The 19,170-nt window shown below is 33.3% G+C and overlaps 1 long non-coding RNA gene across 1 annotated transcript; it reads right to left on the bottom strand.

The window, feature by feature from the left end:
• Window positions 1–15,851: 15,851 nt before the first annotated feature.
• On the bottom strand, window positions 15,852–18,361 carry LOC115978393. The gene is made up of 3 exons (XR_004088700.1): window positions 18,073–18,361; window positions 17,105–17,171; window positions 15,852–16,184 (listed from the first exon to the last, which is right to left on the bottom strand). It is a non-coding gene; the product is annotated as an uncharacterized LOC115978393 (long non-coding RNA).
• Between the last annotated feature and the right edge of the window lie 809 nt (window positions 18,362–19,170).

Genomic DNA, 19,170 nt, shown 5'->3' with positions numbered 1-19,170 from the left:
TAAACATACTTTGAGCAACCTAAATCTAGACTAAACGTTTTGATCATGGTTTGCCAACATTACACATTGAAGTTCTAATACATTAGTTCCTAAAATCTTAGAACCTAACAATAATAACATGGGTTAAGGATTACACTGAAGATGTTAATCCAAACAGAGTGTACCTACTCTAATAGACCCTATCAAAACCCTACACTTAACCAATTTTAAAGTTAACTGGATAATTAGATCTGTTATGGATGTTTTAGGTAAAACGCATCATTATCAATATCATGCAAGTGCAAAAATTAGGATAGCCAAAATTGTGTTTTGATATAAATTCAAATTCTTATGTCCAAAATAACTAAGAATGAAATCTAACAAAAACTCTGAGAGAGAGAGAGAGAGAGAGAGAGAGAGAGAGAGAGAGAGAGAGAGAGAGAGAGAGAGAGAGAGAGAGAGAGAGAGAGAGAGAGAGAGTCTACTTGTGATGGGAAAGAGTCTACTTGTGATGGGAAACTAAAAAATACAACACCAAAACATATGAACCCAAAATAAAGTTTAAAAATCACAATGATTCATTAACCTAAAATATAGTTGCAAAAAAGAATAAAAAATCAAGAGAGAGAATGTAGCAACTTTTTTAGGAGAGAATTTGAGAGAGAATAAGATGAGAAGAAAAATATTAAAAATAAAAAATATAGTAACAAACACCAAATTATTCAAGTCGTGTTATGAAATAAAATAACATGTTATTCTTATATATTATTTTTATAATGCAATAAAATAACATCTATGAAATCAAAGAGAAGAAAAAAGTTAACAATTTTAAAAAATAAAACATAATCACATCAATCAAAAGTAGAGTTCCAAATAATAATAATAATTCATCATCAAAGTAGAGATGCAAAAAAAAAAAAAAAAAAAAAAAATCCAGCAAATAATGAAAAACAAATTTTGAGAGAGAGAGAGAGAGAGAAATTTAGAAAAATAACATTTTTTGTGTATGAAAAATTTGCATAGAATAAGAGGGAGAATTTTAAATTTATAGTAAGATTATGGGAATAAGAAAAGCTAAAAATAAAAGAAAATACTGAGATAGAGGAAAAGTGATATTAAGGTAAATGGTATTGGAAGATGAAAAGATAAAAAGAGGGAAAAAGTTAGAGAAAGTGTAACAATAAATTGAGAAATTAATAAAAAGAAAAAAAGTTAAAAATGAGAGAGAGAGAGAGAGAGTGTGTGTGTGTGTTGGATATAGGTGTGGATGATATGACTGCTAATATAGCTCAACGGAAATGTTACAACAATAAATACTACAATTTAGCTTTTAGATATATATATATATATATAGAGAGATGCTACGTCTACAACATTTCTACAACATTTTTACAACAAATCACAGGTGGTTAGTGGTTATTGGTTCAAATTTCAAATTAACGCTAAGATTACTTTTTTGCCCCAACAATAACAACTAGTAACAACTTGCCATTTAGGATTTGTTGTAAAAATGTTGTAGAAATATTGTAGACATATCATTTCTCATATATATATATATATATGATTTTTACTTTTGGGCAACCAAAATTTTAATCTTTCTTTTTCTTCCTTTCTTAATTTTTTGAAAGACTCTTAAGCCTTTTTTTTTTTTTTTTGAAATGTTTGTCAAAATAAAACTGCTCGAAATTTAATTGAAGAAGTAGCATTTTGATGTTGATGTAGTGTTTTAAAAATTAAATAAATAAATAAATAATGGTGCACCTAGATCTCGTAGGCAAGAGACGGAAAAGAATTAAATAGATCTTATATAATTGAGAGAGAATCCCATATTTTTTTAGAATAGAATTGGCATTTCAGTGGTGTATGTTTAATTATTAGGGGTTTAAGACTAAAGTGTTTTTTTTTTTTTTTTTTTTTTTTGGGAGAAGCTTGAGTCTTAAGTGGAATAAAAAGTTAATGTTAACAATTTTTTTTCCTAACAACTGAAGATGGCAAATTGTAAATAGGAGACAATAAAGTGGGTTGTCCAAAAAAGTTGTGGAAAAAGGTCATGCTTATAATTTTTTTTTCTTCAAAGTAGGTGACTTGCAATACAAAGTAAATGAAATTTCAGGAAGATTAGTGTATTTACTTTTTCATCTGTTATATAATTATTTTTAAAAGTTTAGTTTGTTATGAAATGAAAAGAATATATTTTATTCCCAAACACTTTTTAAAATACTTTTTTGGCAAAAATCCAAAACTAACTCTCGAACTTTTAACATTTTTCATTTCAGTCTTCTAACTTTCAGTTTTGTCATTTCAGTCCTCTAACTTTTAATTGTTGTCAATTCGGTATTCCGTTAAACTCCAGTTATGCCCTACCGTTAATTGAGCAAAAACGATGTCGTTTTGAATTTTTTTTAATAATAAATTTCAGAATTAAAAGAAAATAAAAAAATAAAAACTGATATTAAAAAAAAAAACATTTAGGGAACGACGACATACCAATACTCCTTCACCCTTCATTCTAATTCTCAAATCTCAAATCTCTATTACCTCACAAAAAATTTTACACACAAAAACACACATTCTTTATTTTTCCTTCAATTTTCTCTTAAATTCTCACCAACCAAACACAAAATTTCCCATCTCTTTGATCCAAGAATGACAAACAACAGAGGTGGCACTGTTGTTATGGAGCGAACAAGCACCCTAGGCCGACCAAAGCTAGGATCTCTATTACATTCAGATCCGGCTATGTTGTCATCAAACAAATTCTACGGTGACAATTACAACACCGACAATAATCAAAGTCAAAATAGCAACGATAATTTAGAGTAATCACGCCAACCCAGTTTGTCCTCTACAGCAACGAGTCCTGAAAACTATGAAAGTACTGTTGGTTCCTCGCCGTACAATGTCATGTCTCTGTGGAACCAATCCTCGTCTATGAACGAGTCCCCATGGTTAACTCCTTCGCCCTTCACTAATTTCTTCGAAGGTCTTCCTTAGATTAATGGTCTCATAGGCTCGCTTGTACGAGAAGAAGCTCACATATATTCTTTAGCGGTGTCTGCGGATTTGTTGAACACAGGTTCAGACAACAAGAACATACATGTTTGAAAGAACATGAAGGAGTTTTTAGGGTTCAACTCGAACAGTGCGTTAGTGAAAGCCATTGTTATTTGTGGGGACAGGATTTTCACTAGTCTCGAATGATTCCTTGGTTTTGATTTCAGGTAAGGGGAATGACCTAAATGTTTTTTTTTTTTTTTTTTAATATCATTTTTTTAAAATTTTCTTTTACTTCTGAAATTTATTATATATATGTAGGGCCAGAAAATTCGTGGCCCAGGCCCATTCTACGTTAGGGCCCAAGGCCTAAGCCGAGGAGAGCTATTGCCAAGGACGCATAATGAAGGCACAAGGATATGGCCGAGGACGATATGCTCAGTTCCTCACAAAATGCCCGACGAAAAGGACAAACATTGTCCAGGGACAGGACAAGGGAAAAAGCTACCAACATCGTAATACAAAATCTAGCATCTGACAGGTCCATACCCCAAACCATGCTATTTAACTTTTCCAACCGCCCCCAACCACTCTAGGTATGGGTTGACGAGACAGATCTGCACCCCAGGAAGTAAAACTTACATGTGGACACTAAAAGGGAAAGGAACACTAGTATAAAAGGGAAAGGAAGCAAAGAAAAAAGGGGACCCCCCCCCCCCCCGGGGAAGAAGGAAATTCCTGCAAAAGGGAGAAAAAGAAGGATACAATGCTCCTCGGACGCTGTCCGAGGACTTAATCCTACAACTCGCACTAATGGAAGGCTTAGCTAGTCAAGCCAAGCCCACCGGTAAATAAACTTCTTTTAAAACCACTACTAAATCGCTAAACTGTGACCAAGGTCCTGCCTTTCAAACCCACTCTCTACAAATCATATTGTTAGGGCTCTTTACTTACGAGCCCAATGTCATTCTTGGGCCGCTAAATAATCATGTCCCTACAATTGGCGCCGTCTGTGGGAAAGGCTTGTGCGTTCGCACAGGTGGCGGTGGAGCCAAGCCTCTATCAAGCAAAGGTCTGCGAAGGTTCCTCCACTTCCAACGACATGCTGTTGTTGCTTTGACATAAATTTTCGCTAGGGGTTACGCCTTGTAGTGCCAATGACACGGGCGGCTCTAGGGGCTTCCAACATCAAGCTAACTCTCCCCACCTTGGTCGAGGGGCTAATCTTCAAAAAATAAATAAATAGAAAATACAAGTTTTGGACAGAACCAAGGTCTTGTATGGTCCTCGGACTCAAGCCTCTGGGGAAACCAACTACTTAAAAGAAACAATACAAGTTTTGGACAGAACCAAGGCCTTGTATGGTCCTCGGACTCAAGCCTCTGGGGAAACCAACTACTTAAAAGAAACAATACAAGTTTTGGACAGAACCAAGGCCTTGTATGGTCCTCGAACTCAAGCCTCTGGGGAAACCAACTACTTAAAAGAAACAATACAAGTTTTGGATAGAACCAAGGCCTTGTATGGTCCTCGGACTCAAGCCTCTGGAGAAACCAACTACTTAAAAGAAAAATACAAGTTTTGGACACAACCTGGGCGTTATATGGCCCTTAGACTTTACCCCGTTGAGGAGTTACCCATTAATATTTAGGTTGGTCCCTAGACTGAATGGAATCCCTAGTTTACCCTCGGATCCTCAATACCAGGGGAACTGATGCGGTCGTGATAGGGTCAGATGCTATCAATGACACGGCCAAAGTCCCTTACTGCTTGGCAACCCTCTCGGATGGTTTACTTTGAGTTTATCATGCTTGGACGGCTGCCTCACATGCATTACGGAGCGTTCGGCTGTTATCTAGGTTAGTCTCATAAGTTTAATATACTACAAGTTAGCACAATTATATTCGGTAATGTCGGTAAGTTCAAGTTAATAGCTTTTTGTTTTAAGGTTCCCTGCCCTAAGTATCATTAAAGGAAAATACATATGTAGTACACCCATTCACAAAGTAATTGCTGCAGAATAGAAAAATACATAGAAGGAAACAGATTCATCTTTTATTAAGATAAAGAAAGGAGTACAACGTACAATGAAAGAGCTTGAATAAGCTTATGCTAAAAACTAACTACATAAGGAAAAAGAAAAGATACAAGGGAGTGAACAGAAAACAAAGGAGAGATGCAGCAGTTCTAAAACGGCGTCCACGAAAACCATTCCTCAATACTTTTACATGCCTATAACTCAGGCAGCAAAAGAACCCAACTTGGGGCTAGCACCGATGAAGAAAAGGTGCAGGGAGCCCAACTTGAGGCTAGCACCATTGAAGAAAAGGTGCAAGGAGCCGGAAGTTGATGAGCCTCCATGTTAACCACGCCTGCGATAGAGCAGACGGTGCTGATGGCGGAAAACCTTACTTTTGACGCACCAAGAATTTGATGCGACTAGTACCTGCTTTGGATTTTGACTGAAAGAGGCGGAGATACCATCCCCACCTGGTCAAAGCGGAAGATCATCTTGAGTCTGTGTCTTCCCTGGCCAGACCGCACCACCTTGAGTCGCGGAGGAGTCCGGTGCCTCTGTGGCGGGTGTAGTCCCTTTGCCCCCACCCGTGCCTCAGACATATTGCACAAAGGGTGGATAGCACTGGATATGGAGACTGTGATTATGGCTAAAGGATTATGATTTTGAAGGGAGCCGAAGGGTTTATGTGTGAGGGGAATAACCTCCTATCCTGCTTATATAAAGGGCAAGGTGGTGGCATTTAATTTATGCAGGTTTCCAAGGAATGCTACGGACAAGATGATTTTGGCTCAATTTCCAACACCATCTGCAACCACAAGATTTAAAGATCCTCGTAAAGGCGCGCCTCGAACACTGAAATGTTAGAGGACATCGCGTGAGTAAAAACTAAAGGGATGCCTCTAGTTCAACACGTCTCACTTACAAATGGAAAAACACAAACATCAGTAAAGTACAGAATTTTGAACGGGCCATGATGTGGGCCTAACATCACCAAAACCCTCCTCCCCAACTAAAAAGTTAGGCAGCAGGATTTTGAGGGGCTATTGTGGGGCCAGAGAATTCGTGGCCTAGGCCCATTCTATGTTAGGGCCCAAGGCCTAAGCCGAGAAGAGCTATTACTGAGGACGCATAATGAAGGCACAAGGATATGGCCGAGGACGATATGCTCAGTTCCTCACAAAACGCCTGACGAAAAGGACAAACACCGTCCAGGGACAAGACAAGGGAGAAAGCTGCCAACATCGTAATACAGAATCCAGCATCTGACAGGCCCATACCCCAAACCATGTTATTTAACTTTTCCAACTGCCCCCAACCACTCTAGGTATGGGTTGACGAGACAGATCTGCACCTCAGGAACTAAAACTTACACGTGGACACTAAAAGGGAAAGGAACACTAGTATAAAAGGGAAAGGAAGCAAAGAAAAAAGGGGACCCTCCCCCCCCCTCCCCCCGGGGAAGAAGGAAATTCCTGCAAAAGGGAGAAAAAGAAGGATACAATGCTCCTCGGACGCTGTCCGAGGACTTAATCCTACAACTCGCACTAATGGAAGGCTTAGCTAGTCAAGCCAAGCCCACCGGTAAATAAAATTCTTTTAAAACCACTACTAAATCGCTAAACTGTGACCAAGGTCCTGCCTTTCAAACCCACTCTCTATAAATCATATTGTTAGGGCCCTTTACTTACGAGCCCAATGTCATTCTTGGGCCGCTAAATAATCATGTCCCTACAATATATATATATATATATATATATATATATATATATATATATATAAGACATCATTTTGACCTAATTAACGGCAAGAAATAACTGGAGTTTAACAAAGTACCGAATTGACAATAATTGAAAGTTAAAGGACTAAAATGACAAAACTAAAAGTTAAAGGACTAAAATGAAAAAGACTAAAAGTTAGAGGGTTAGTTTTAGATTTTTGCCTATTTTTTTCTTACCAAAAAAAAATATATATCTCAAATGGTTAGACCATGAATGTTCTAAAGCAGCACAAATATTAATACAACAGGTCTTCTACAACTACATCATCTGCCACAACTTAATGAAGTGATCGACTATGAGTGATTGACAATTACTTTCAAATGAACTCAACACTTTTTCTTCACCAATCATAGATGATCATATCATAATTGTGGCAAAAGTATGTATCGACCCAAGAAAAAAGTAAGTCACATCTGCACTATACTCTAAAAGAATTGGATACAAATGAGGTTCCTTGTACTTATTAATAAAACCGATATCAACCAAGAATATGTCTGATGTGGATCTCCTAGCACTCACACAATATCTAATCAAATTTGGGATATCACACTAAGGCAAAAATTTGATATTGTCCGCTTTCACAAATGATACAAGAAATTTAGGTATACACTTTTTTTTTCAACAACTATTAACATGACATATTCTGATTGGTGCATAATAAAAATAATATAAGTGGTGCACCACTATTCCTTAGTAAAGTGATGTCACTAGAATCCCAAAAATTATGAAAAATATTGTATCTCTATCATTACTTAAACCAAAAAGTTATTTTATACTATATTATTATGTTTATATGTTGTTAATATAAACTAAAAAGATAGTAGTATATTTCTTATTTTATATCTATCATTTTGTTTATATTTTATTATTTTTTATATAGCTTTGAATTTTAGTATATTTCTTATTCTTAAATAAGGTAAAATATTTTTTTTCTAAACTTTGGCACCAAAAAAAAAAAAAAAATTCCCATCTTGTAGTTTTACCAATAGTATTGATGAAAGTGTTAGGTCATATTTTCTATATATTGGCATATCCTTTGATAAAATGTATTTTATTTGTAATTGAGTAGATCTAAGATGTGTTTAGGATATCAAGAAGTGTGTTGATGTAGCATGTTGTTATTGGAGGGTGTAAAGTAAGGGGTTTGCAATGGATCTTGATTTTTTTTTTTTTTTTTTTTTTAAGAAGAAAATTAGTCTTTATATTAATCAAGAAGCTGGTAAATCAACATAAACAAAAGTGATTATATCTAGAGGAACAGACTTCATCCAAACTTAGTACTTGCCCATACTTACTCTATTTGATACATTTTTTAAAGCTAAAGCACGAGGCCACCACCTACATGAGTCCAAATTCCACCAATTAAACCATAGGCCCCAAAATGGCAAAATGACTAAAATATAAACTCGGAAAGAAGTGAGATCATCCCTTGAATATGTTAAAATGAAGGGCAGAAGCCTTATCATTCTACACAACAAATGACATATGTTTGTGTTCCAGATTGGAGGAAGCTTCGATAACACGGGGCAGTTAGCTAGATTCATCTAGGGTAGCACAATCTTAACTTAGTCGATCTCTTGAGCTTTTTTGCACCAGTCCTCCACTACAAAAAAACAGGTCTATAGTTGTGTTTGAAAAACGCAGCCATAGACCCCAAAAACGCGGCCTAAACAACGCAGCAGAAAGCCTATAGTCGCATTTTTGAAACCGCGGCTAAAACTCGACCTATAGCCGCGTTTTCTAATCGCGGCTATAGGATCAGGGCCTATAGCTGCGTTTTTAGAAACGTAGCAATAGACCCCGACCTATAGCCGTGTTTCAAAGAAATGCGGCTCCAGGACAGCTTTGAGCTACGATTATCAACGCGGCTATAGGTTGTTTCAAGCACCTGAATAAGGGTCTATAGCCGCGTTCAAAACGCAGCTCAAAGTTTCCCTATAGCGGCGTTTCTGATAAACGCGGCTATAAGTCTGAACCAATAGCGGTGTTTTAATAAACGCGGCTATAGACCTAGTTTGAGCTGCGTTTTAAACGCGGCTATAGACTATTTTCCAGCAACATTGGCACAACCTATAGCGCCGTTTTACAAACGCGGCTATAGGTTTTTTTTTTTTTTTTTTTTTTTTTTAAATTTTTCTTTTCCCTGCTTTCTCAAGTTCCTACTATATAGCAAATCCCTGCTTTCACAACTTCCTATTAATCACAAGTTCCATAACAACTCCCTGCTTTCACAACTTATTACATCCCAATATCACAAGTTCCATAATAAACATCACAAGTTCCTTAAACATCACAAGGGAAATAAAGAAGTTCCCATTCCTACATCACAAGGGAAATAAACATCACAAAACAAGTTCCATAAATATCATTACATCCCAAGATCACAAGTTCCATAATAAACATGACAAGTTCCATAAACATCACAAGGAAAATAAACACGTTCCCATTCCTACATCACAAGTTCCATAAACATCACAAAGAAAATAAACAAGTTCCCATTCCTACATGAGAAGGATTTTTGTACATCACAAAAAATATAGCAAAAGGATTTTTTTACATTCTAAATTGCTCTCAAACAGCCACAGGCAGCAACCAGTTTGCTTTCTTGTCCACTTCATGGTAAAACTGCACAAATTATCCTTTGTCAAGTTAAATTTGCCAAATTTTTGCTCGCAATACATAATACTCTAAATATGAATCCGAAATTGTAATTCGGCAATGCTTAGATGCACATTTGTATCAAAAGGCCTCACAATGGAGCAATTTAAAAAAAAAAAAGAAAATTAAATTATTCTTACTTTTTAATATGACTATTTTTTTTTTTTTTTGGTTTTTAGTTTTGAAAAAATGCTAAAAGTATAACAAATTTTACAATAAAAATCTTACAAATTAATGTAGCAATAAATGTGAAAGGTGACACTTTAAGAAAATAATAAACAAATATTTGAATAAAGGATGTTAGAGATCAATACTCTAAATTTTACAATATAGAGCGCTTACAAAATTGTATCACCAATCACAAAAAATAATTCACATATGCATTTATTAGGTTATTAAAGTCTATCAATCAAATTCATAATCATATCAGTTTACAAAGGCTATATAGTAAAATTTATAGTATTTATAATATTTTATTATATGAAGTATTTGTTATGATTGATCACACATTTATTTGTATGACCTATGTATTAAAATTTATATTATATCTAGCATTATTCAATTTTTTGGAGCATATTTAAAGTGGAAGAAAAGTGTGAAACTAATAATTTTTTTTTTATATCTCCAATATATATATATATATATATATATTAAAAATAAATTTTTGCCCCATCTTTCGGGCCTTTCTCTAGTAGGGGCCTTAGGTGGCAGGGCTGGCCTTGCATTAAAGTTGAGGCAAAAATTGTAATGGTAGAAGAATTCTTTAAAAATATTGTTAGTGAAAAATGATATAGTATAATCTGAACCATTTACAATAAAAAAAATTAGTTAAGAAAAATAACTTTAGAGGGTCATAATCTCTTGGCAAGTCATTTGCTACACTCCTTTTGTCCAATCCTGGTCTACATTTGTAATTCATCAAATTGAAAACTATTTTCTAAAAAACATTTCTCTTTACCAGTTGTATTTTATTTTATTTTATTTTAATATTTAATATTTTTTTTTAAATGACATCATAATTTTGTAAGAAAATGATAAATTATAATTGATTGACTATAAAATAGTACACAAAAAATAATATATAAAATTTGTAATAATGTAACGACTTTATTAGTTAATTTTTATAGTCTTGCATTATTTTTATTTTTATTTATTTATGTTTTTGGATAAACTATAGTTTTGCATCGCTCTGTATAAAAGACGCCATCCTTTTTGTAAAGAGCAACGCGTGAATGGAATGCCTATCAAAAGTAACCAAATCATCGTGAGTCGTGACCCAACTAGGTAAAAATTGCATGCGTGGACAGCGAAAAGACCAATGACTAACAACGTAGTTGCTTGTATGAGCTGGACCACTCAAAGATTCATCAATTAGCAGGGACAGTGGCCGACAAGTAGTTCCTTTTTACTTTTTTTTCTTTTTACTTTCCTCTCTCTCTCTCTCTATATATATATATAATCTAAAAATAGAAAATATAGAGTAATTATTTTAGAGAGAAATTTGAAGTTGTAATTTTCAAAAGATATACTTAATTCTCTCTCTCTCTCTCTTTTGTGGAGAATCACTCTCTTAACAATTATGTTAGCCTACAAAGATCATATAAAAATATAAATAGTCAATATAAGTTTCTATCTTTTATCTCAAAAAGATAGACATAGTAAACTACTAAACTAAACCAGAACTATGCTCTGTTCCTCAAATAAAAAAAATAAAAAAACCCAGAACTATGCTCCTTCTAAAACCAAAATAAAAAATAAAAAACCTTGTAGCAAATAAGTGCTTGAAATTTATGCTGCATTCATATATTGTACGCATTAACCATTTTAAGAAGTACTGTCAACTCATGCATTGAAAATTTAACATAATTGGATGAAAAATACAATATGTGAGAAGCAATTGATTCAATTTTAAAATATATACATTTAAAAGTAAAATTTATTTGAATTTATTAATAGAATTTTAAAATTTTCTCAAAGGACAAGGTCTTTTTATTTCAAATTAAAGGACAATAGGTCAATTTGATTTCAATCCAAAGTCACTTCGTCTTTTGTACTTTTCTACTTTTTCTTTATTCACAAAGCTTTAAAAAAAAAATTGAGTATGGAATTGATTGCTAGAGACAATATCACAACATAATGGATAAGGGGCAATTTTGGAAAAGCCACGGGCCTTGGCCCCCGGTCCCCCACCTCCCTTGATTCAATTTTAAAATATATACATTTAAAAGTAAAATTTATTTGAATTTATTAACAGAATTTTAAAATTTTCTCAAAGGACAAGGTCTTTTTATTTCAAATTAAAGGACAATGGGTCAATTTGATTCCAACACAAAGTCAGTTCGTCTTTTGTACTTTTCCCTTTTTTCTTTATTCTCAAAGCTTTAAAAAAAATTGAATATGGAATTGATTGCTAGAGATAATATCACAACATAATGGATAAGGGGCAATTTTGGAAAAGCCACGGGCCTTGGCCCCCCAGTCCCCCACCTCCCTCCGCCAACGTTGTCACTTAGGATTTGTAGTAAAAATAGTATTAACGTAACTTTGAGAAATACCTAATCTAACTTATGTATTAATTTTAACCCCAACTTTTTAATAATTAGTTAATAAATTTTTAGCCTAACCTACCAATTAATTCCAAATACAAGTGATTGGCCAATTGAATTAAGCATGGATGATAAACATTGCATGGATAGGCAAATTAAAGCATGTCAATAGGCAACCACAGAAAACCAAACAAAAAATAATACATTGATGTGTTATTGAAGAGAAAAACTTACAAAATTGGCAGAAAAACTTCCCTGTGGCTTAGACCACTGAAACCGATTCACTAAGTAGATAATTGCGGCACAAATCACTCACAAAACCCTCCAACTAGTAATGCAGCAAACTTATACTCAAGCTTTTTTTCTATTTTTTAGCTTGTAGATTCACAATTGTGCTCCAATTGCATCTTCAATCCACCATAAGTTGAATTTGGGTTGCTCCAATAATTCCCCAATCACCAATTAACCCCTATAACTCTTAACGTAGTGTAGAAAGTGATGGTATAAATCTCATCTCATGGTATGTGGCTATATAGAAGGTAGAAAGAACATGAGTTTTTGATCTACGGTTTATTTTAGCTCTCTAACACTTCACTTGGGAGTTTATCGGTGTAAAAAATTTGAGGGAAATGATTATATAGGTGGGAAAAGGTTGGGAATGGTGGAGAAAATCTGAACTGATTTCTCTTAGGTTCTAACATTTTTGCTCGAGCCAAGGTCTTCTAAGAGCCAAGCTAATCCTTTGGGTGACTGCTTTCAAAAATGAAATTTGCTTGATAAATTCGTTGGACATTGGAATTTCACTTGGGGCGAAACTCTTCAACTTGCAATTCTAACTTCCAATTCAACCAACTTCCACCCAATATAGAATAACCTCCCAAACAAATTTACAATACACTGTTCAATTAATAAGAATAAAAATACATCATTTTTTCCTGGAATTTGCTAACAATCTAAAGATCCTAACAAGCATTACTAGGCACAGTTAACATATGCACACAATGATATATTTAAATATAAGTTAAGTCGCATTTTGGGTTTCGAAAATATGGGGTGTGTTTGATTTTAGTCTCTCAATTTAAAATGCTCAATTTTGACATATCAAATTTTAAAATGTAACAACGGATCAAGATAGACAAGTAGTTATACCTTTTTCATGCCAAAATAAAAAAGACCAATGCTATTTACCATAAAATGTAAGTAGCATATTTTTACAAACATAAACTCATAAAGTACTCAATGGTCAGGAAGTCAGGAAGATACGACATACATACACATTTGAAGATCTTTATACTCAGCCCTGAACCAAATGAACTGTATAACAAAATAAGGAAGCGTTTCATTAGTTGACTTCCTAGGGTACCCAGAATTGCAACTAGGCTTAGGAAGAAATCTAGGTTGGACACCCCTCTATTCAAGCCAACCCTTGGCTTAAAACTCTTCCTCTCATCAAGTTCAATAGCGCCTGCCTTCATTGTTGCTTGGAAACTAGCTTGGCACTAATTGCTAAACTCCAAAACCTTAGAAGGGTTTTGAAGGAGTATGAGTTGAATCTGCACTGGAGAGGAGAATGAAGAGAATACATATATATATATATACACACACACACATGCAAGCCCTTGATATTGCACACACTATGCAAAACTTTCAAACGGTGTTGTAGGTTTGATCGACTACAGTTCTGGCTGGCGGAAAGAAGAAGTCCCACTATCATGAGTTTGATTGCGCAATTAACACCACCAAAATACTTTCAGGGGAGACTTTTGCTTAACAATATGTCTAAGGATAATATTCAGCCAAAAAATACTAGTCTTGAGGATACAAAATTTTAGAAAATGTTAAAAGCTGCTATCAAATTTATTATAAAAGATTTAAAAACTAACGTGACACATTGAGTGATATAAGTAACACATTAATAACATAATAAATAATTTTCTTAATTATATTTTGTTGTTTTAAAAGTTAAACAATTAATTTATAAGATTTGTATGGCTAAATTTGTAGTAACTATAGTATCATTTCAAAAAATATTCTATTTTTAAATTGTCAAGATGATTAATTATGATTAGTGTCAGGGATGGAGTTAGGACTTAGAATTAGGGAGGCAAAATTTTCCTCAATAAGGATGTCAAGATTTTCCTCAATTGAAACGTCGAGATTTTCCTTAACTGGTTCATTAGAATTTTTCTCATTTGAGATGTCAAGATTTTCCTCTATTGAGACATCAGGATTTTCCTCAACATTAGTGATTGGCAATGTTGCACTAGTATTAGCTTCTAAATCATTTGAAACTTTTCTTTTGAAAAAATTAAATATAGAAGTTGACATTTTCATAATCTACAAATAAAATATAATTTGAAATTATCATGTCATTATATAATCAATAATTTACTATCTTTACCCACAATAAACAAATACTATGCACACAATTAACCAATAAATTTTAAAGTTGCAAAGAAATCTCTTTAATTATTTATCAAAAAAGCATCTTTTTTATTTTTTTAAAAGACACCAAATCACTAACAGACAAAACTACATAAAAAGCTTATTACATCACATGGGCTGCAATAGGTGTTGATGTGTTGCTGGAGTTGTACTGTTGCGTCTTGTGTTTGTTTATGCTTTTTCATTAAACAAAGAGAGGGCCGCTGGCCAGACAGCTTTATATATATATATATATATATATATATATATATATTTATATAAATTTTGTCAGAGAAAGATGAGTCTAGACTGTAGGAGCTTGTTTGGTTAGAGGGAAAGGAAAGTAAGAGGAAAGAAAATTGTGAAAGGATGAAAAAGTGGGAGGATAAAAAAATTTTTAATTTTTTTTATTTTTATTTAGTTGGGAGTAAAAAAGTGGAGGGATGAAAAAATTGAGTTTGTATAAATTTACTCATATACCTTTGTTAAAAAAAGATGGCCAATTAAAATAAAAAAGTGACAAACAACCAAAAAAGTGGGAGGATGATGAAAAAATGAGAGGATAGAAAATATTTTAATTTCTTTCATTTTTATTTAGTTGAGAGTAGAAAAGTGGAGGGATGGAAAAATTGAGTTTGTATAAATTTACTCATATACGTTTGTTAAAAAAAGATGGCCAATTAAAATAAAAAAGTGACAGACAACCAAAAAAAGAAGAAGCAATCATCCAATTTATTTAAAAATAGAAATCATGTCTCCAAAAAAAATATGTCTAGTTAAACAAAAAAATAAATAAAGAAAAAAGAAGAAAAAAAACAAAACACCATCACACCCATAGCCCTAGAAATAAAGAAAAAAAGAAAAAGAAAAAAGGCAATGTCTAGGACAGGAAAAGAAAAAAGAAAAAGAAAAAAAAAAAAAAGGAAGAGGCAACATGCACAGGAAAACACACAAAAAAAAAAAAAGAAAAAAGAAAAAAAAGAATGGGACTTGCACATGGGCATTTTCGTCCATTAAGTAGCTCATTTTCTTCTTTTAGTTTTTTCCCCATTTTGGGTAAAAAACTTTTTGGTGGGTTTGGAGAGAAATTACTCAGGCCCTACCCACCATTTATTTTCCTTCCTCCCCATCTAACCAAACACACTCCAAAAAATTTTCCTTTTCATTTTCTCTCCAAAGTTTTCCATCTACCCTATTTTACTTTCAAATAAACACACCTTAGAAGTTTACCACTTTGGTTCTCTCTTTCACTCTTTCTCTTTAGTCTCTTCTAGACAAAACTACCGTCCCTACTATGTCACGACCGAAACCTGTACTTAAGAGTTTAGAGCATGACCGGCATGTTAATATCAAGTTTATCTCAATACTAACACAAACCAACCTAAATTGAAGGTACTTATCAAGAATTGTTTGTTGAATTCCTGCTTATTTTCTTGCATAAAAGCCATAATATACAAAATGATGGCAATCTTGAAATTTCATTTCCTTCGAACTTGGAAAATTACCATCTGGCTGAAACTTAAGATATTTGTGTAAATATTACATAGCTAAACGTTTAGCAAAACTCTTATTACAAACCTAACTCCAAAGACATACAATTGGGATTCAAAACAAACTAAAGTACCGAATTACATTTGTGCCCAAAGGATCAAGTACATCTTAATTCCTTCTATACAACAAAAAAACTAATTGCTATATAAAAAAACTTTGCATTCTAACAAACGAGAAAACATAGAATCCTTGCCACTTCTAATACTCTCGCTGCTTCCAGGAAAAACCTATGCACTAAAATATAATAGGGTGAGCTACGAAACCCAGTAAAGTTTTAAAGCTCCATGGGCCTTTAATAAGAATGCATGTAAATCAAATAGTTTACGGATATGCCAAATTTGATAAAGTAGCCTTCATACTGTTCATATTGTTCTTAAAAATAACTTAAGGGCTTTAGATGAGAATACTTCATTTTCCTTTCATATAATAAATAAAATGACATAATATGGAACTTGAATATAATTCAGTAATCTTATCTTTAAATAGACTATCAAATATTTTATCATAATTTCTCATCAGATTTATAACACATTCAATATACCTTTCTTATCATCATACTTTTCTTATAATTTCCAAATAACTTTATACTTCATTTATAATACATATTAGTTAATCCAATTGTAAGTCTGTCACTACTTTGGGAGGATTCCAGCATAGAGTGTCAGGCATCAAACATTCCTCACAATGCCAGGTAATTCCGAAATCATATCATAATACATACTTTCAACCATGGAGGTAGGTTGACATCCTCCACAAGTTGGCTGTTACCAACAAGGGCGGGTACAGCAGAGCCAGTCCCACTTTTAATGGCCAATCAGAATCTCCATGGAAATGCTAGTACTATAACCTCTATTGGCTGAGTTCAGATCATAACAATGAAATAACCGAAAACTATATTTTTCTGATAACTTTACTTTTACATAAATGTTTCACAATAGTAGTATATCCACTTTATTCTTAAATATTATGTTCGTGATACAAATAATAGCATTAATATGCTAAAATTATTATGTATATAAGATTAAACAATTCATGAACACATATTTTACTTAAATCATACATATATGTAATATCTCTAGTTAAAAACTTTAATGCATAATACTTTTCTAAACAATTTTTATACTTATCAAAAGCGCATGTCACAAGTCCCTTACCTGAAAACAGAAGGCACAAGAGATTGTACAGGAGGAGCTCAAGTGTCCATGTTCTCGTTCTCGCCACCTAAACGAAAAACCAAAACTTATTACGGACAAACTCTTTCTAATATATAAACTTATACCTCAATCACAACCTAACTCTCAAACTCAAGAAAATCTTAATTCCTATCACATAAAGTTCCCCAAAGCATATGATACAATCATCAAACACATTTTGCATTCAAACCATAGAAAAACCAATCCATAAGATTTATATATGCTCCAAACACACCAAAGGATGAGTGTATTAAATTATAACTCAAAACATTCAACCTAACTTGAGAATTAAATCCATAAAGTCAGGTGTAGCATATGTTATTCACTGTTCATTTCAACAGCATATGCTCCACTTGTAAAATAAAAACGGGCTGTCCAAACACATCCAATTGTTATGAAATTTTACATAACTACTCCCCTGTATGTCCAGTATAAACATAAAAATTTTGAAGTCAAAGAATAAACCCATGATTTACTAAAAATCACACAAGATAGCACACTCAAATCTGTCCGGACAGAATTTCTTACAACTTAAAAATTAAACCATTATTTTTATGTTCATCCAAATACTGTGAGACCACTTCTATAACAACCATGTGTGTCTTAGAATTCATAAAAAAACTACTCCTAGCATCCTAATTCACAGAATATGATTTAATAAATATTTTTCTTGTTGTAAACATCAAATCTATCACAGAGACAGCTTCAGTACATATTCTTACAAAATCATCAACAAATAGCAATAGGTCTTAATTTCATTTGGGTATTTTTATACCTATAGTATACATATTAAAATATGTTAATAAGCATTCAATTGATCAAAATATCATCAAACTTTCAATCACTAAAACAGAATCATAGTTCAACCTCTAAAATCATGATAGAGGATAAAGAAGTAGAAATAAACAAAGGAAGTTTTGATTACTTACCCCCAACAATTTGAAGCTGAAATTTTAGTGTTAAACCTTTAATTTCTTCTTTAGAGAGGGATATTTTGCTTTGGTGAGAGAGGGAGGGCTGCCATGTAAGAAGGGGGGAAAAAAGAAACAAAGAACAAGGAAAAGAGTAGGGAAAGAGGGGCTAGACTATTGATCTGATGCAGCTAAGAAAATAATGCAAGGAGAAGACTTTTGGGGCAGCAAAAATAGATAAGAGATGTGGAAAATCTGGGGTGGATACGTGTATGGCTAGGGAAAGAAGAATCACACCCACTTTTCAACTTTCTTGCATTCATACTCACACTTTCCTACAAAATAATTTCTTGCATTCACACTCACCCTTTTCTACAAAAATAATATCACTTTGCACATACATATATATATATATATATATATATATATCCTTACCTTTATAAAGTTATATCCCTCACATTAAAAGCGCATATATGTTCTATAATATCACAATATCAAAACTTCAAGCACTTAAAAGTAATTAAGATAATGACATGCATATAAACTCATAAAATTAATAATGAAATTAGGTTGCGGTGTTACATACTATGTCTCTCATCTCTACCTTTCTTTAAATTTTCTTCACAATTTAATCAAACAAGCATTGGAGATTCAAATATGAGAGGGAGGGATACAATATTCTCATCCAAAAAAATAAAAGAGATTGGATATAAATTACCAGGCTTGGGCTGACAGGGGTGGGGTGGTGCTACAGTGGACTCTAGTGGTGGCTGGTGGTGGCCGGTGGCATCAGGCGTGGTGTGCTAGTCTACCTCTACTTCTACTGCCTGCCATTGCCCAACTCCTTAGTTTAAGGTCTTTTGCGTTCTGCTTTAAGTTAGGTTTTATTTTTATTTATTATTATTTTTTTAGTGGCTTAGAAATTCCATTCTTCTTCTCTTTTATTATATGTGTGCCTTGCCGTTGGGTGTTTTCCTACTCTTATACTAGTTAGATCTCCAGTTAGAATCGGCTTTTATTTATTTATTTATTTATTTTTGCTTGTGTTTGTTTTGGAGTGTTGTTTGAGCTTAATTTTTGCCACTGGGCTAATTTTTTATTTATTTTTTATAACTT

Source organism: Quercus lobata, chromosome 2, assembly GCF_001633185.2.
Source record: "Quercus lobata isolate SW786 chromosome 2, ValleyOak3.0 Primary Assembly, whole genome shotgun sequence".
NCBI lineage: Eukaryota > Viridiplantae > Streptophyta > Magnoliopsida > Fagales > Fagaceae > Quercus > Quercus lobata.
This window is presented reverse-complemented; position numbering and strand designations above follow the sequence as displayed.